The following is a 20,910-nucleotide window of genomic DNA, read 5'->3' as shown; positions in this document are numbered from 1 at the left end:
TACACCTTTGGCCCTTTTAATATTTATTTTAAGACAGGGTCTCACTAAATTGCCAAGGTTGCCTGACATTTATGATCTTTCTGCCTCAGATTCTAAGTCTCTGGAATGTCAGGTATTTGCCAGTGTTACTGACTGGAAAGAGGCTACTTTAATTTGAAGGAAGAAAAATATGGAAGACTACAACAGAAGAGAAAATACAGCCTGGACAAAGGTAAATTCTTTTCTTTCATGCACATTATTGGCTTAAGCATAAAATAAAATTCTTTCCCTAGAAATCATCAGGAACAGACAGACTTACTCCAGTTTCTGAATAGAAAAGATGTACTTTAACTTTTTTTTCCCGTGGAAGGAGATAGCAAACCAATAATCCTAATAGTTCAAAACTTTTTTAAAAATAAATAATACATTCAGCAACCAAGTTTTTTTTTTTTTTTTCTGGTGTGCCAAGGAATATTTAATGAAGTGAGGAATACTAATGTAAAAGATCACATTAAGAAAGGTGGGTGGGAAAAAGAATCATCTTGAGCCAGCCGCTGCTCTGAACCCAAGGCCTTGCAGATGTGCAGAACAATTCTGATATGAACTACAATGCAGCAGTTGTTTGACTAAGGCTCTTGTGATCTTAAAACAAGCTTGAGAAGGACCCTAAATTTTTCAATATATAGAAATACAGCAAGCCAGGTGGGGCTTAGGTAGTCTCTAGAAAGAAGGGAGAATGGAATGTATTAGTATTTTAGTGACAGGATAGTTTCCAACTTGCCGCATCTATTTCCTACCACTCCAACACTTGACATGGTTCTGTTGGAGTAGAGGATTCAACACTTGACACCGTTCTGTTGAAAGATCATCCTCCTTCTTGGTGGCCATAGGTGTGGCACGTCTCTATGTGCAGTTGTTTTAATACTAATAATCAGTATATTCTTAGATTCAGATTATAGAGAATACTGGGGAGATTTCATGGTGCTGGGACACAAAATAACATTCAATAAAGTTTAATATTAATACTTAGATAAAATTATAAATAAGCAATTATGATTTGCTCAAATTTGTAAGGAGCGTGTGATTTCTTTTAGCATACAAATCCTCTAAAAGTTATATATAGGTATGTGAGAGTATTCCTCTGAGCTTTGATGTGGTGTTTGATCTTCATTGCTTTCTTAGAGTTTATGATTAAGTTTAAGAATATTTTTCCACTTAATAAAAAAAATAGGTTAATCATAAGTAAAGGAGACCCTTTTCACCAAGTTGGCGCTGAAATCTAAGAAGGAAGCTCCTGCCCCTCCCAAAGCTGAAGCAAAAGCAAAAGCTTTGAAGGCCAAGAAGGCAGTGCTGAAGGGTGTCCACAGCCATAAAAAGAAGAAGATCGAACATCACCTACCTTCCGGTGACCCAAGACGTTGCGGCTCTGGAGGCAGCCCAAATATCCTCGGAAGAGCGCCCCCAGGAGAAACAAGCTTGACCACTATGACATCATTAAGTTCCCCCTGACCACTGAGTCAGCCATGAAGAAAATTGAAGACAACAACACACTTGTGTTCATTGTGGATGTCAAGGCCAACAAACACCAGATCAAACAAGCTGTAAAGAAGCTCTATGACATTGATGTGGCCAAGGTTAACACCCTGATTAGGCCTGATGGAGAGAAGAAGGCGTACGTTCGACTGGCTCCTGATTATGATGCTTTGGATGTTGCCAACAAAATTGGGATCATCTAAACAGAGTCCAGCTGTCTAATTCTAAATATATCCCCTTTTTTTTCAACCTAAAAAAAAAATCATAAGTAAAATTTGTATTCTTCTGATGTCTAGTTCTTTGAAGGTCAAAATAGAGTTTTAGTCCACCATTGAGTACATGAAATAGAATAACTGTTAACTATAAACTGATTCCTCTATTCTCTGTCAGTAATAACAAAAACTTTCCACTGTTAATAACTAACATTAGAGTTCTTGGAAAGGGTAACTTCTATAGAAACTTAATGATGCATTCTATCAGGGAAATTAAAACTAAATGGAGCATGGTGCCTTCTACCTTGCTGGGAACTGGGTTTATTTATTATTTTTTTTATTTAAGCTATCATACAATAAGGACAATTTCTTGAATAAGATCATTAATTATACTCTTGAAGATTTTTTACTTAATATTTTCTTGTATTAACCATGAAATGACATAATCGATACCAAAGGAAAAGCATACAAAAAGACTCTGTGAACAATAAAGCTTCAGATTCAGCCTCAGAACACTTGGTGTCTCTGTGTGCTGTTTCTCCACTGTGCCAATACCTCCTATCAACCTAGGACCCCCGACTGCTGCTAGGGCTGGACCCCGGCACCAACTCACTGTGAAGCTGTTTTATAAATGAGGTAACTACAACCTGAATGGTGCCTGAATTTCACCCTTCTATATTTTATGGTTGGATTCTGTAGCCAGGCTCAGAATTGTGACATTGTGTTGTGGGGTGGGTAGGCTGTGAAGTCATCTCTCAGTTGAACCAGACCTGCCTGGTCAATCCTACTGAGTTGTGAACTGAGTTGAAGTTGGGCAATGCCCACTGGTATTCCCATTTCTCCCCCAGGGCTGATGGTCTCAGTAGGGGAAAGGGATAGAAGGAATTAAAAATCAGGAAAGGGGAAAGAGAGAAAAATGTGAGATGGTGCCTCATACTCCTACTTCAATTGGCACTCAGTGATGTGTCCCATGTCTGCCTGCATAGCTTTATTTCCAGCATCAACACTCAACATGCTCCCAGAGGAACTGAGGAAAAACACCACCACTGACAGCTGTGATGTGACCCACAAGGCACCTCAGCCAGTGTCTTAGTGTAGGAAAACAGCCTCAATCAGAGGCCCTGGAGGTGGCCTTTCAATTCTTCTGTAGTTGGACATGTTCAGTACTTAGATGAGACTATGAAGTAGCATTACAGGAAGAGTGAAGGGCTGTGGTGAGCACAGGCAAGAAACATGGGCATTGGCAGACTCCACCTCAGGCTGCCCACATGCAGTAAACCACTGTGTGCAGGGCCTGCCCAGGCTGCTGAAATGTCACAAACATGGTAAGAACTTGGGGAAAGCATAGACATAGTAAAGTATCCATTGCCTCACCTCTCAAGTGCTGCGAGACTGGGAAAGTTACCCTTCTCTGCCAGACTTCAGCAATCAGCATCCTGGGAAGCCCAGGGATGGGAGCAAACTTCAGAATCACCAAGGTGCCTGAAGATGTGTGAAAGTACCAGGACAGGCTCTGGCATGTCATAAAGGTCAACTCATATTCTTCAAAATTAGAGTTGCCCATACATAGCTGTTTACCTAGGACAGGACATTCTGATGTGAAAATATGCTTCCTAAACACAGGGTTTCAGAGTTTGAATGTTATTGACAATGAAAGGTTTAATTTTGGCATCATGCATTTTGTTGAGACTTTAAATGAAATCATTGAAGGCAACCAGAAACCACTCCGGATGCAGGAATTCATGCAAGAGATTTTATTAAGCAGACAGGCAGAGGGTCTCCCTGCAAGGTGAGAGAGAGAGAGAGAGAGAGAGAGAGAGAGAGAGAGAGAGAGAGAGAGTACTCAAGAGAGAGAGTGAAAGCCAGGAGGAGAGAGACAAAATGGTTGTGGGAGTTATTAAGTAGTGGAATTTCATGGGCTAATAACAACAGATCAATGATTGGTGAGGAGGTTCGCAGGCTAACAATCTGGACCAATTACTGGCTAGGAAGTTTTCAGGCTAACAGTCTCGGTTGTAAAGTGGTGTGGGGGAGGAAGAATAATGGTGGCAGCAATATAACAGATCTGATGCCAACAATAATGCTGGGGAGATGATTCATTCATTGACTGATAGTAGGTTCCATTGGTGATCAGAGTACCTCTGGCTTTCTTGCTAAAGATGATTATCACCTCAAATTCTGTGAAAAAGTATGTTGTGTAAAAAGATATAAATTATGATGCCATCCAGCAGAGTCAGTTTGGCATGGGAGACAAAAGGGTAGCGAGACTCTTGAATTTGAAGGAGTTTATTGATGATTCAGAAACCCGGGACCACCGGCGCTGAAGAAGAGCCGGCTTATATTCCCTCCAGGAGGCAGAGGGTGGGGCCACGCTTGTTAAGCAAAGATCAGGTGAGCAGCTAGCTCTCCAATCATGGTAAAGGTCAGAACGAGCAGGTACGAGCAGGAGCACTCGTGAACACATGTGCACGCTTGTGTGCATGGACTTAATTGAATAGGGCCAATGATAAAACACCTGGATGTGTTTATGTTAACTGACTTCCTCACCACCAATGTGATCAAAACAACTTCTGGCTGGTTGCCAGGTGCCATCTTTGTGTAGTCCGCATGACATAGCCCCCAACAAAATTAGGAGAAAGGAAAGGAAGAGGATAAAACTTCCTGGCTCTAAAACCTTTTATTTCTGTAAAGTAGCTCTTAAAGTGAGAAAAGTCATGACATTCACATCTTAGGAGAAAAGACAAGTAGGCATTTCTTTTATGTTATTAGATAAAATTAGCACAGAAACTGATAATATTAATGGTAGTTGTGGTTCAAGATGCATCTCTGGGGAAATATTTAATAAAATTTTTGTCTAAATTAAACAGACCCCATGAATATTAATTTATAATGTAAACATTTACATATGTACGTATATGTAAAGAAAATAGTGAGAACTTTTATTCTAACTCTGCCATTGTGTACATGGAAAAAGGAAGTGATTCCTAGGGACATGAAGGAGTTGGCCATGGTGGAAATGCCATGCCCAACAGGGAGCTTTAAGAGGCCTTCCCTGGAGTACTGCCCTAGTCCCTTGCTTCCACTTAACACTGCCATTTTCTTTGTTCCATTTTTGCTACTTTTATCTCATCATAAAGTTCCACAAAGAGTGGTGGAACAGGTCTAGCTTTCTAAAGTGAATGCATTTCTTTGTAGGCCAGTGCAGAGGAAAATTTTTTGACATTCCTCTGACCAATTTAGTTGAAATTAAAATATCATGTTAGTTCCTGTTCAGTGTAATTTGTATATCTGATCCAATTGTTAAGGTAAAACAGCAAAAGACACAAAGTCAAGGCTTTTACTCAGGGAATTCATCACTTAGTAGGGGATGAGATGCTCAAATTGCTGGTAAGATTTCACAAACAAGCAGGCAGGTACACTGGACTCTGAAGGATGGGAATGTTTTGAAAGTGAAGGTCATGACAGAGACACAGCAGCAGCACCAACACATGGTTCAGAAAATGGGAGAAGAGTACACAGTCAGCTTCATTACTGCACAAGAGACAGGAGAAATAGAGAGCTCACTTGGGGCAGGATCACAGAGGAGCCTGAATAACAGAGAACTAAGAAACAGGGGCTTTAGTAAATCAACAGTGGTTAGTCAGTGAAGTTTTTAAGACAAAAAATTAGAATGCAAGCTCTGCTTTAAAAATTCCTTAGTCATGGACATGAGGAAAAATGTATACTCATACATTGTTGGTGGGACTGCAAATTAGTGCAACCACTCTGTATAGCAGCATGGAGATTCCTCAGAAAACTAGGAATGGAACCACCACATTATGCAGCTATTCCACTACCTGGTAAATATTCAAAAGACCTAAAATCAGTATACTGCAGTGACACAGTCACATCAATGTTTATAGCAGCACAATTCACAATAGTCATGCTATAAAGTCAGACTAGGATCCCTTCAACTGATGAATGCATAAAGAAAATGTGGTATGCATATGTAATGGAGTATTATCAGGCATAAAGAAAATGAAATTATGGGATTTGCTGGTAAATGAATATAACTAGAGACCATCATGCTAGGTGAAATAAGCCAGACCCAGAAAAAAAGAGTTTGAATGTGCAACAAATAAAGCTGAACTAAACACAAATGTTAGAATGCAAATTAATGCTGTTAACACAATAAAAATATTTTAAAAGTATTTAAAAAACTCAACCACTGATGTCTTATTCTGAATTATGTAATATAGAAAAGTAATCAATGAGAAACAATATTTTTCTGTGTACAGAGGTTATGTATTCTAGTGCAAAATGAGGACAAATAAAAGAAGAAAGGGGGAATTCCATCAAAACAGAAGAAAAATCAGAAGGGTAGAGGAAGCCAATTAAGGGGGAGAGAGAAGGAATGAAATAAGAGAACAACAGTGGGATGAATCTGATCGCAATTTTCTATGTACAGATAAGCATATCCCACACTGAGTCTTATCTTTATGTGTATTCATAAGGCACTAATTAAAAAAACCTATAAGTGAACACAGAAAGATCAGTACAGTAGAGGAAAGGGAATAAGGGAGGGAAGGATGGAGGTAGAAATAATAAGGAGCATAAGGGGAAGTACTGGGGACTGAATTTGAGAAAATAATATATTATGCTTTTATAATTATGTTAAAATGAAGCATAATGTCATGTACAACTAAAAAACTAATAAATTTTTAAAAACCTGTCAGAAAGAAGAATAAAGTAATGCAATATATAGGTAAATGAATAAAACTAGAGAACCTCATGTAAGTGAAATAAGCCAGACTCAAAAGGCAAGAGTGAAATGTTTTCTCCAGCCTTGATATTCCACACAGATACTTAAAGGGTACATAGAAATATGATTCACTCCAATATGCTAGGCAAGATTAGTAATTGTGTGTAAGGCTTCTTCACAACCTAAGCACAGAAGTTGTAACTACATCACCAAGTCCAATTATGATGAATGATGTCCATGGCTGAAGTGTCTACGAAAGAATCATATCTAACCATGTTTCTTCTCTTTATTGTTTCCATTGTTATTTGATGCTTCAAAATATGAAGAAGTTAGGATTCTTATGTAAACTATCTCAAATGGGACCACACAAAGCACTTCGGTGTCTAAAACAAGCATGTATCCTCTTCAGTCTTGCTGCTTCACACAACAGTGTGATTGAGAGAAAATTAGACAGTATGTACTTGGTTGGAAAATGTTAGACCTTTACAAAAACCACAATATGAATGGCAGTCTCTACTTTGTGTTCAAGTCATTTACAATAGCTACATCTGTTTAGTTTTTCCTTTGTGAGGCATATGCAACTGAAAAATTTACTTTTCCAATTTTATTTACCTACCCCACAAAGAAGCACATATGACAGTCTTAATGCTGCATGTGACAGAAGGTTCAAACAGTGAACATTATTTGTTATTGTTAGAAGATATGATTATTGAACCTGAAAATGTGGACTTTTTCTTTCAAGAGAAATAGACTTCCCATGGGATTTTTCTAATTTTGCTAGGCTGCATTACAGAGAGTGAAAAACCCTTGTTGTGAAATTTAAAAGTGAAAACCACAAAGTACTGTTGCATTGTATAAATGTTTCTAATTGCAGGAAGACAGTTGCTAAATGACTCTAAAGAGAATCCTGACCCAAGTGTTCCTACTTAGACCAAATGTTTGTGACCAAAACAGGCTAATATTTTAGAGATGTTTCACACAATTTTTTTATTTTTATATTTTTAAATTTATTTTTATTGTAAACAAATAGGATACATGTTGTTTCTCTGTACATGGAGTAAAGGCATTCGATTTGTGTAATCATACATTTACATAGGGTAATGTTGTTTGATTCATTCTGTTATTTTTTCCCTCCCCCCAGCATACATTATTAAAAGTGAAAAGTCCACATGTTTTTAAAATAAGTTCATGCTTGATAACCTCTATAAATGTCATATACAAGATAAATTCTTCCATGTACTCACAAAAACATTTTTAGCAGAAGCCATCTTTAACACCAAAACAACCCAGTTGCCCTTCTGTGTATATAATTTAAATAAATTTTGGAGATTACTGAGAGAAAAAGTTCTTGGTCCATTAGTGATTAATAGAAATTGTTAATTTGAAGGATTAAAGTGTTTTTTTTAAACAGAATACATAACTTCTGTACAAAGAAAAATATAAAAGTTTCTCATTGATTACTTTTATTATGTTACATAATTTAGAATAAGACATCACTGGTTAAGTTTTTAAAATACTTTTATTGGGTTAACAGCATTAATTTACATCCTAAAATTTTTGTTTCATTCAGCTATATTTATTGCACAAGATGTCATTTTCAAAATGGTAATAAATTTCCTGGAAGTTGAAAACAGTGATTTTAGCAGAAATTATATTTCAAAGGTTAACTGGTGGGGATCATTTCAGTCATGCTGCTTGACAAGGTCCAAGCATAGGGAAGGGCTTTGACAAGACCACCATTCCAGGAAACTCCCGCTGTCATCTCTCCTATAAATTGGGTGTTTTCTTGTAATTATCATACTTATAACTTTGCAACTACAAATCATATTCCCTGGATTGTTATAATAAGAATTTAACCTCAATAAATCTGTGGAGCTTGGGGGAGGATGAAGAATGCTTTAGAAATTGTACCAATATCACGCATAAGTTTGAAAGTACAGAGTTTGAGCAGTTCTTCAGAAAACTACAGTTACAGGAATTTCTTGCTCCTATGCTGACCATGCCTGCCCAGTTAATGCTTTACCAGTAAATAGCCTAACAAACAGAACAGGAGACTTAGACTGGAGGACATTTGTGGTATTCACCTAGAGGGAAACAAGAAAATAAGTATAAGGACCTACAGATCCACCTCTTACCCATACAGGAGTGTACAATAAAAATGGTAAATAAATAATTAATATTTATGGTAAATGGACAAATGTCCAATATTTGGCCTTCCTTCAAAGGCTTGAACATGAAGGAATACCCTGGAAATATAGGGCAAAAGAACCAAGGAAGAACATAAGAAAACAACTAGAAAAATATTATATTAAGATCAAATGCCCTCATCACATGTTAACTGGTTATAAGTAGTTTATTCTGGCTTAGGTCTTACAATAGATAGTGGATAAATCAATAACATAAAAAATAATAAGATAAAATTAGGTACTCACAATGTTTGGCAGTAAATAACAACTTAGTCTTAACTGAGCTTGTTCAGGTAATAGAGTAGAGCTTTAGGGTTAAATAAAAAACATAATAATATGAGCTAAAGATAAGTGCATGCTTCACTTAGCAGTTCGGTAAAATTAGCTTAAAATAAAATAAATTCATTATGCTAACAATAGATCTGACACCAAAGGGTAAATAAAGGCCAGTGAGATGAAAGGAGGAAAATATCTTTCACTGTAATATGCTTATGCGAGTAACTTTAAGTAAATATAGAAAGTTGACCTTAATGTACCTGCTATGTGTTAGATACCTGCTGGAACATGCGTTTAATGACAAATTTTGTGGTAATTTTTCTATAACTTGTATCTTGTTTAATCCTGCTTTACTTAATACTATAAAAGAAGAGTTAAAATAAATCTGAGCAGCACTTGCTTCAAGTTGCTCCAGGGGTTCATGTTGTTCTTCTGTGCAAACTCCACCCATCCTGCGGGGAACCCATGAGTTGCTGGGGCTGGCTCCTGGCAGTTAACAAGTTGTAGAATGAATATTTTAATTTAATTTTTCTGCTTTATACTTATCAGTTACAATATTTACAGAAGGATAAAGTCTACATAGAAAGCAATCTCTCATTTCCCCAAGTTCTATTTCTCCTCTTCCTCTCTCCCCATTCTGTTCCTCCTCTCCTCTCCTTCCTTCTCCTCTTCTCTGCTCCTTCTCTATCCCCCCTCTTCTCTCCTCCCTTCCTCACTCCTCCTTACTTCAAAAGCAGTACTTATGGGCAAACTAGGAAAGACTAGATATTTGAAGTGCCCTACTAATCTTGAAGTGATGACAGCTGAACAGCAGGAAGGCCTTTGTACTCCAAGGCATTACAGGTGCCACTTTTAGCCTGAATGTGGGGTTCCAATCCTGTGGACCTTGGTGCACACAGAAGATGGACAGAAGAGGTGTCACTGTGTTAAAAACATGAAAGTGCTTTTTGAGCAATTAACATTGAGGGCATTACTGTTCTAATGTATTTAAAATGAAGAGAGATTGTAGATAAATGGAGTTGGCAGATGAGTCTGATAAATAAATTTTATGATAGAATGTGCATTTTTCTAACAGTTTCCTTAAAAATCACTAACTCTACAGAATTGTACTTTGTGATAAACCACTATTCAGTTTTAGAGGAAACAGTCGTATCAGGTTGATAGTGACATACTACCAGTTGTGGGAATTTAAACAAATAATTCGACATATTTCCAAAATATCAACTTGAATTTCTTTGTAAAAAAATTACAGGACCACGCGAAGGTGACAAAAATTAAAAATACTGAATTAAAATTCTGATACTATGAAATAAGTCCTGAAACAGATGGATATCTATGATATTAGACTTGATCTTAGACAAAAGACTGAGAAGCAATGAGATCTTTAATATTAGAAATTTTTTATTAATTCTCAACAAAGAAAAAAATTGCTGTGTTAACACTGAAAATTTTTTAAAAATGAGGAATATAGTGACAATTAATTTGACCTGACAAAATAAAAGACTGGGGTCAAATGGGCAAAAAACAAACAAACAAAATAAAACATACCTGGAAATACTGTGAAAAATAACATGTTATTTACTGCCAAATTAATGTGTTTGTTTTGGGATGCAATTTTAAGAAAAGACAGATCACCACTGAGAAAGCCAAATCTGAGACTTTATTAGATGGCTGGCTGACTGTCTCAAACAATGCCCAAAATGGCTATTGGGAGAACAGCTCTGATCATAGGGTTGTAGAGGGTATTATACCAAGTCAGTACATCAATCATAAGTGTCTATTGCTATGATTCAAAATTACAAACTAACTTCATGAGATCTAAAATCATAAGTAGAAGGGGGTGGGTCAAAAAGACCTTACTTAGATACAAATTAAAGAATGGTTACTAACATCTAGACAATCACTGTTGACATGGTAAATTGTATAGGAAAAATAGGAATCAAAAAGAGAACAACTTACATTATACAAGAATTGCCATTTTGTGTTGCCAAACATGTCATGCTAAGTAACTGTTGATGGATACAGAGCCAGGGTGTTACCATGGGAGAAGCATTTCTTACATATCATAAATCTCAGGGTAAAATGGAGTCTGTTTAGTCCTTGCTTATGTAGCCTGGCCTATACCATTTCCATGGAGTCAAATATATCAACCTGTGACAGTGTTCCAACATCTAAAAAATTCCACATGGCTTTGATTAAAATATCTTACATGATTTTTTAAAAGAAACTTAAACTTCTGAAAAACTTGCAGTGCTTGAAATCTATGTGTGGGAAATTGAGAGTGTGTGAGCAATATTGCAGAAAGTGAAGAAGCCACTCCACATGAGATCACAGGAGGTGGGCAGGGCTCTCCCACAGCTCTCCCAGCTCTATCATATATCAGATAAAAAGCAGAGGTCTCTTCTTGTCAAAAACAAGCACTGTTATTTGAAACAGAAGTGTTCATGGAATTTTCCTTTGATTGCATCTTCTACTTAACCACTCCTGCTAGCTTTCTGTATTCACAGAATCTTCCCAGTCTTTTTATATTTCAATGACATTCTGTGCTTGTAGTCTTGGTTTTGCTCAGCTATGTTCAGGAATTTACCTAATTTTTCTTTGACAGATGTCTTCTTTTTAACTTCTCTCACAGTGGCAATACAAGGCTCCTTGTCAGCTCCATTCCTCCTTCTGTACAATCCACTAGTTCAGATACCAACTGCTGCCCACCAACAGCACCTCATCCTCCTTCACACTCCAGGAGCACATGCATTCCGCCCTCTCCTTGTAGCCCTCATGGTCATAGGTCCTAGATTGGTCCTAGATTGCATCACAGTGGGTTCTTACTGCTGCTGCTTCAGCTGCCCTCACAGTGATTCAGTCACCACCATCCCAAGCAGAGTAGGCTGCAAGGTGAGTGTCACAAGGCAATCCTGGTCAACAAGGCAGGAAAGCAGGGAGGGGAAGTGAGGCTCATGCTTCACCTTTAATTGTTCCTTTTTCAAAGTCTGGACAGTATTACAGAGCATTCATTTCTTTATTATTCAAATCCTGTCATTTGTTTTGAACACTTCAACTTACAGTCACTTGAGATTTAAACAGTTTGCATCACATCTGAACCTCAAAAATTACTCTTCTCAAAACCAGTAAAAAGGAAAAGTTACCACAAATAGACAAAGAAGAAAATTATCACAGAACACAGGTTATGGAAAAAACAAAATTTTCTTCAGAACTCCAAAAAACATTTGTCCTAGTGATTTATCCTTAACAATTCAGAGGAAAAGTACTGTTTTACTCTCTCAAAAAGTGTACATCTGAAGAGTGCCTGTCTATCAATGTGCCATCATTTTGTGCATTCCAGATATAACCAGGACCTCTTCTACCTGCTCTGTAGGATTTTAAAATTGGTCCCACACTGAGAACAAGGCAGCATGGTTCATGATGCTGTGTTCAAGTGACTAAAACCAAATGCCTTCCCTTGCAAATGGTAGTACAGACTTGATACAACAAACTCACCACAGCGTGTGATCAGTCTCTCTCCTGGAATGGTTTGAAAAATCATCAATGCAGTGTTCTGTATGAAGGCCCTTTAAGATGATTAGTGCTGACGCCCTGCATCAGAGGGTGCATCTGGACTAATTGGCAAGAAAGCAGGATCTTGGTTTTATTTTTTGTATTTTTTAAAATTTATTTTTCGGTACCAGGGTTTGAATGTAAGAATGCTCAAACAATGAGATACATTCCCATCCCTTATTTATTTATTTATTTATTTATTTATTTATTTATTTATTTTGAGACAGGATTTTGCTACATTGCTGAGACTGGCTTTGAGCTTCTGATCCTCCTGCCTCAGTCAGCCTCCTGAGTCACTGGAATTATGGGTGCATGCCAGCATGCCCATTTATATCTTGGTTTTAAATGCAGACAAATGCACAACTTGGACTTAACAATGCAAAATACACATTGGACATTCAAATATATAGAGAAAACCACAATTTTTAATGAAGGAGTTATTCACACATTAGCTCAAATATCAGAGATGTATCACTCAGCACTTTTTGCATGAAAAATTATTATCACAGCTAAATTTTAATATACTTTATAATAAAATTAAATCCAGATTGGAATACATGATACTCTTCTTCTGTTTTTTTTCCCCTTTGTTGAAAAGAACCATATAGACCAAGTAGAAATTAAACTGAACTGTGCCCCAGATGTTACACAAAACAAATACTACTTTGGTCAAAACCATTACCATAGGTAGAAAATAACATTAAATTCTCATGGTTCCTATACATAACGATGATGTGAGAATATTTTCATTTTACTACAGATACTCATCATTTCATTCAGTAAGAATTTTACAAGTATCCAAACCTAATTTGCTCCATAATAGTATTCATATCAATTATTTTTTTACCTTTGTTTATTAACTTAAATCTTTAGATATGTGATGACACAAATCAATAATGTGCATTTTATAAAGTCGTCTCATTACCAATTTACTAAATGTTGGGAAAATGGCAATAAAAATAGCTTTAAAATTATATGTAGGAGTTTGCATATGTACCTCAGGGGTAAAGTGTGTGCTCAGCACACAGAGAGCCTTGGGTTGTATCACTAGCACCATCAAAAACATTCCTCCACAAACCAAAACACAAAATATTTCTAGCCACAAAGAAAGAATGGGAAAAACTTCACTCCTAGAGTAAGAATGGGAAGGCAGAGAATAAGGCAAAGAATAGTGATATTAATCCAGGGAGAGAAGAAAATTTTTCACTTAAGTCTTATTTTTAGTGAGAACTTTTATGACTGAAAAAAAAAACCTCAATACCAATGCCATAGGTTTCCCTGAATTATTTTTGTCACAGTACAGATATGCCATATACCTTAATTGTTTGTCTAATTCAGAGAATGTATATTCCTTTGATTTGAGATTTTCTCTGTTTACAGGAGTCTCTCCATATTTTAGAATACAGCACTGTGTGTAATAGTCACTCAACAAATTCTTGAATGATGAATATTTGCTTGGTACAGGACAAGCTGAAATAAAAAGGTAAAATGCTAGGATAGAGAAATTGATTTTTGCAGTGCTGTGATTTAGCCCAGGACCTCACCCATTCTAAGCAAATGATCTATTTCTGAGTTACATGTGCCTGGCAGGAATCTATTTTTTGCTGACAGAATATAAGTTGCCCTCCACTGGAGGCATCTTCAATATGCACATCTATCACTGTTACAAATGCATTTATCCTTTGTTTCTTAAATCCCTGTTCAGAAAGTTCAGTCAACAGGAACATTTGACACATGACTGAGGAAAAGTTTGGAAAAAACAAAATTTTCTCATGTAATGTTTATTTGGATGAAAGATGACTAGCCACAATAAAGTTGAGGGAGAAAAAGAAAGAAGAAAAGAAAGAGAGAGAGAGAGAAAGAAATAAAAGAAATTTGAGAAAAGCCCTTATGTACAAATCTGCAAAGATCTATGACTGTCTCTGATGCTGATTACTGATTCCCTGCTGTCTGTGTCTCAGAAGTCCAACTGCCTTTTTTCAACCCCTCTTGAAATTGCATGACCAGTGTGCTGTCAATGCATGAGTCATCACAGCTTCTGCCATTTGGTTTCAGGACCCTGCTGTCAGCTCAGCCAGGTCCCTCTCATTCATCTCAGCAGACACAGTCCCATTGCCTGGGAGAACTCAAACCCTGTCCTACAGTGTTACCCAAAGAGAAACAAACTCTACAGTCTTCTTTAGAAAAAGACTTGGTACCAGCTCTGGAATGAGAGAGTCAACCAGAACTAGATCCTTCTCCACCACCAGTTCTTATACATTTTCCAGTTCTAGTGTTAGGGAACACACAGATGAAAATGGTGGGAACATGAGCTGAAGAAAATAATTATATTAAATAGGCCCACTGTGCTAACTTCCATATGCTTCATTTTCCAAGAAGAAACTTACTTGCACCCCTGCCTAGTTTAAATGGACAAGATATGTCACATTCCTCAGTAAACTACCTGTTATCTAGAGGAGGAATGCAGGCAGGAAATCACACTGATAAAAGGAACCCAAGTTTCTTTGTATCTTTTTTCCCTCTGGTGCTGGGAATCAAACCCAGGGCCTTGTGCATGTGAGGCAAGCACTCTACCAACTGAGTTATATTCCCAGCCCTCCAAGTAACTTTGAAAGAGAGATTTTTGTGACCCTTTAACCAGATTCTGGAAAATAAAAATAATTTCTGATTATCATAAAACTGGTAAGAGTATATAATTAAGAATTTGTTTAGAATTCATCAGCATAGGTGGAGTGACCTAGATTTGCAATGGCCGTGAGGATTTGAAGGTCTGATGTCATCTTGCTGTCAGTCAAAAGTCAAGAGGTGGAGCTGGGTGGGACTCTTGGGATCCTTCTCTGGGACCACCCCCCCCCATGAAAATTGGATTTCAGGAGAGAAACAACATGCCTGTCTCTGAGAGGACCTAATGTGTCCCTTGAGAATGTCTCCTTTCCCATTTTCTATCCCTTCAGTAAACTCATTCCTGTTACTCTGAGGAACATGTTCAAAATCTTTCTGACTTGATTGTAAGAATCAGAGTTGGAAGTGTGGGTCTTCATGCTGCCTCTCTTTCCCAGAAGGCTCTGCTTCTGTAATACAGACCACAGTGTATATCAGCCCTAGAAGAGGTACTAATTCTAGAACTGCTCTAGAACTACTGTCTGAATTAGAGTTAGTTTCAGCACCTCCCAGACACCATCTTCACTTCCAATTGCACAGCCAGAGTCCTGGAGGCCCTACCATCCACCATAGCACCAGCCCCAGAGCTAGACCCTGCACCACCTTCAGCACTAACTTCTTGGCCTTTTCTCCATTTAATGGCACCTATTTCATTTTTCTTTTATTTTCTCTTTCATATTCTTTAGTTTATTATAATTTATGCTTACATTTTCATGTAAAGCAACATATAATCTTGTAAACATTTTAAATCATCTTAAATTGTACTAGTTAATGTCATTCACTGTATTCACAATACTGTCCTGCTATGAGGTCTACCTCCAGCCTCAGCTCTGAAGAAAGTGCAAGACCTAGATCCATCTGCAGAAGTGACAGAATGTAAAGCAGTCTCAGAGTTAGAAGTATTTGTTATTAGATGTGTTGTCACTGTCAGTAGTCATTGAGATAGAGCCAGTACATGACCATCTTTTGCTGAATATCAGGAACTACAGCCTGCTCTGCATCAACAGCTGAGGAGAGCCCGTGACAGCACAGATCATTCACACCCTGTGGAATTGCAGTAAGCTTGACTACTGAGCAGCCCTGCTAAAAAATGCTCCACCTATAAAGCTGAAACCGAGTGTCTGGACAGACTTGTCAACTGCCATGAAGCCTGAACTAGCTTTAAGTTGGCTGTACAGAAGAGTCTAAGACCAGCACAGGAACCAACCACCTGGATAGCTGGAGTCAACTCTAGCAGGTTGCTTAACATGAGCAATAGAAAGTCCAGTGGTCCATTTTCAGAATAAAGCATTTAGCTTTAAACATAAAATGACTTGGGGTGTGTCACGAGCACGTCGCAACACTTGCGGCCTGTGCTGGATCGGGAACCGGGTAGGAATAAGGTAACACTCACGTAGCCGGTTGTTGGTCCTCAGATGAGGTTTTATTGATGCTCGGTTCACAGCAAACAGCAATCAGTCATCGGAGTAACAGCATGCAGCAACCAGGGGCCTCAAGCTGGGGAGCACTATCTTGTCACTTGTCAGCGGGACATAGTGACGGACTCTGTCGGTGGAGTAGTGCCCGCTCGCTCCTGATCAGTCTGCAGTTTATATAGTCACATCAAAACAAGTTCACACATTACCTAATTTGTTTTTCAAGTCCTGGATTCTGCAAATTCATCTAGTAAATATTTTTACCAGTTTTACCATTAAAACTAATGTAAATTTGGTGTAAACAAACTGCCAAATGTTTTTCCTCAGCGGCTGCATAGTCACTATGTGCGTCACCGCTCGTCACTTTACTTATCTTAACACTACACACACATTTTGTTTTGATCTATCACAGCAAGCAACATGTTTCTTATAAGTTTCACAAAATGGGGTCAGAAAGCAAAATGGAAGTTGTTTGGTTCACTTCAACAATGTTCCATACTAGGTGTAAGAAAGGCAACTGGAGGGGAGAGCAAGATGAAGAGTTCGAAGCAGTTAACAATGGAGTATAAAGAATCAGGGCCCCTTGACAAACAGAAGTGAGAAGCATCCCCCACACCCTTGACCAACAGAGATACACTGGAAAAGGAACTCAATCCAAGGGGACTCCCATCATAAGATATCAAAGGGAGTTGGGAAAAATTAAAGGTATATTTCATTTAAAAAATTTAGAAATTGATAGACCTTTATTTTATTTATTTATTTACATATGGTGCTGAGAATTGAACCCAGGGCCTCACACATGCCAGACCAGGACTCTACGACTAAGCCATGAACCAGTCTGGTATATTTCTTTTGATAACTCAATGGGAGACAAAAAAATATAGGCAATGTTGTAAAGATTATGCACCCATTAGTACACAGCCAACCAGGAGCTGGGGGAGAAACTTTGAACTCTAGGGGTAAAAGACTTGTTTTACCCAATCTGTGTATCCCTGATCATAAGGCAACAGATCTTGCAAGACTGTCATTAAAATAATTGCTAAAACTTTTGTCTGTTAGTCCATTCTCTGGACTTGGCCAGGTGAGCATGTTTCTCACACTTAATGCCAGCTCCTGAGATCCACCCAGTACCCACTCCAGTGCTGGAGCAGCTCTTTGTCTCCTTTGGATATTCTTTTCCAATTTTAATTATTTCTGTTTTTTTTTTTCTGTTGTGTATCTTGTTTTGACTACTAAGTTCAAAAGGATAGGGATTGAGTCATTTGAAGTTGTACAGTTTGGAGGCATTAGATGCACAAATGGTTCTATGTGTCCATCATCACTGTCTAGTTAGAGAACATTTAATCTCCAAACTCAGATGTCCCTTGCCACCAGTCACTCCCCACTCTCCACAACTCACCTTGAAAATCATTCATCTCTTCACCTCTGGAGTTCTCTCAATGGCCTGTGGACTCCTCATGGACACCACTCATGTTCCCTCTGTTCTTCTCCACAGAACTCAATTTGCCAACTAACCCTAATATGCACTGTGATGTTATCCTGAAGATATGACACACCCATGGGAAATATCAGATTGGAGGTAGCTTAACCCCCCCTCCAAATAAAGTAGGGTTACTTGAGATTAGGAAGGGCAGCTTCTTACTGGTCTCTGTTATGGAACATTCACAGGCCATCTTCCTCAAGGTCTGTCTGACTGGTGGCTAAGTATTTAAGACTGGAGTGCACCAGGTCCTCCAGGTGACTTCTGTCACCTACCAGACCAGATCACTGAAGACACAAGTTTCACCTGAACCTCTCCTGCTTCATGGCATAACATCCAACAGAAATCAGGTTATTCTAACCTTTTGAGGACACAGGTGGCCAAAGATGTCCTCTGTGATATGGGAACAGGGAGACATATTGACCATGACCAAGGAGCACTACCAAAATCCTGGGGACCATAGTGATCCCAAGCTCTCTCTCAATAAAGTTCTGTCACAACTTCCTAATGAAGGAGATGAACACCTGTGTCTATGGACACCCAGACTACCCACACATGCAGAGGTCCAACTGTGAAAAGCTGATGCTTCCAGGTGACTGCTAGGCCTTAACATGCAGACCAGAACCAGTGGCAGCTCTCACTTTCCTGTTCTTTTACAAAATCAGGGTCCAGACTGTCAGCATCAGTGACACTGCTGTCATGTTCAGTGTGCCTTTGGTCGACTCTTCCAGATCCAAAGGACAGGAGAATCACACATATAGTGTTGAGTCCCCTTGGGGCCAACAGGAGGTCACTGCTCACCTTTCCTTTCAAAGCAATCCCTTCCTGGTGTCACACTTCCCCACAATTCACTCCTAGGGTTCTAGGGGATTCTGGAGTCAAATCCTCCTCCTAAGCTGACACCATGTCTGTAGGCACCATGCCCATCTGCACATGCACTGCCTCAGGTTTGCAGCCAAGGTTTCTCACTACTGCCATCCACCCAGCAGGTGGCAGTACTGATATGTCTGGCTGGCTGCCTGATGAATAAGGCAACACTTGGAGGGCATCCTTATGAGCTGGGAAGCAGTGCATTCCCTTAGTCCCCTAACTCACACCTCTGTGAGCACACAGCTCCACTCCACTGGGGATGATCTGGAGCAACCCATGGGGAAATCAGAGAGGTGATATACCTTGACTGATCTGCCATTGGCTACCTGTGTCACTTCTGAGTTCCTCCAGAAAAATCACCAGAGACATTGGGGGAAGGTCTGACCCAGCATCTTCAGATGTGGAGAGGCCTCCACTTCATGCTTTCTTTTTTCTTTTTTTTTAGACATACATGACAGTAGGGTGTGTTTTGACATGTTATACATACATGCAGTATAACTTATTCTAATTAGGATCCCAGTATTGTGGTTATATGTAATGTGGAGTTACACTGGTCATTTATTCATATGAGAGCATAGGAAATTTAAATCTAATTCATTCTATTTTATTTCCAGTTCCCATCATCCCTTCCTTCTCTTAATTCCTACTTGTCTAATTCAATGAACTTCTATTTTTCATCCCACCCCTTACTGTGCTAGCATCTATGTATCAGAGTGAACATTAAACCCTTGGTTTTATGGGATTGGCCTATTTCACTTAGCATGATAATCTCCAGTTCCATTTATTTACTGGCAAATGCCATAATTTCATGTTTTTTTATGACTGAGGAATACTCCACTGTGTATATAAACCACATTTTCTTTATCCATTCCTCTGTTGTAGGGCACCTAGGTTGGTTCCATAGCTTAGCTCTTTTTTAAATTATATTTTTTAGTTGTCAATGTATCTTTCTTTTTATTTATTTATTGGTGATGCTGAATATCATACCCAGGACCTCGCACATGCCAGGCTTTGATTGTGTTGCTATAAACATTGATGTGGCTGTGTCACTTTAATATGCTAATGTTAAGTCCCTTGGATATATACTGAGGAGTGGGATACCTGGGTAAAATGTGTCCATGCTATCTGGAGGCATTAACTTTTGTGATTTGGGAGACTGCATGGGAACATCCAATCTGTCTGGTGTCTCTTGACAATTGAGCTGCCTATCCTGGATCTGGAATGTGCGAATCTGGCTACCAGGACTCCAAGTTCTGTTTGGCTCAACACCAAGGATGATATTACTTCCTGGGGTCCCCTTACCTGGGCCTCTTCTTCACTCAGATCACCTCAAATACCTCTTGTGATGCTGAATTTTTCCCTCTGCATGACCTGTGTACAACTTGACATAGTTATACCAACACAGTCTGACTCACAATTCCCAAGCAGGCCTGCTTACAGCCAGAGCCCCATCTTTGGGAAGCAGGGATGGGTTCAGACCTGGTTCTTCCCTCTTTTCAGGTGTTACCATTGGAAAGTCATTGTGGCTCTTATAGCTTCCCCAGTATTCCTGCCTGCTCCCTGGGCAACATTCTAGCATCTACTTCTGAGGATGTGATCATGCATGTTTACCCAAAAGTGCCTGTATTATCTGGGAAGCCTTAAGTCTAGAGTCACATGTTTCCAATGCACAAATTTAGAGATAGGACAATAAGAAGATAAGAAAAAAAGTAATACCATCAAAGCAGACCTCAATTCCCAAGGGAAACATAGGAGAAGTCTCTTCTCTTGACTGCACTTCCACCTCTCCACCATGGGAATACTGAAATGACTGGTTCAGAGATTTACCCTCTCTGACATAGACCTTCCAATGCTTTCTCTGAGATTTAGAATTGGCCCAGGGGCCTCCTCTCATTCTTTGAGGTTGTCACTCCACAAGAGCTCCCAGCTCTCCCAGCCTCCTGGTTGCCAAGGTCTCTAGCCCCTTCCTTATACATGAATCAGATTCAGTGTCTGATTTATAAGG

Source organism: Sciurus carolinensis (genome assembly GCF_902686445.1).
Source record: "Sciurus carolinensis chromosome 14 unlocalized genomic scaffold, mSciCar1.2 scaffold_101_arrow_ctg1, whole genome shotgun sequence".
NCBI classification, from domain to species: Eukaryota; Metazoa; Chordata; class Mammalia; order Rodentia; family Sciuridae; genus Sciurus; species Sciurus carolinensis.
The sequence above is the reverse complement of the archived record's forward strand: the minus strand, read 5'-3'. Positions refer to the sequence as shown.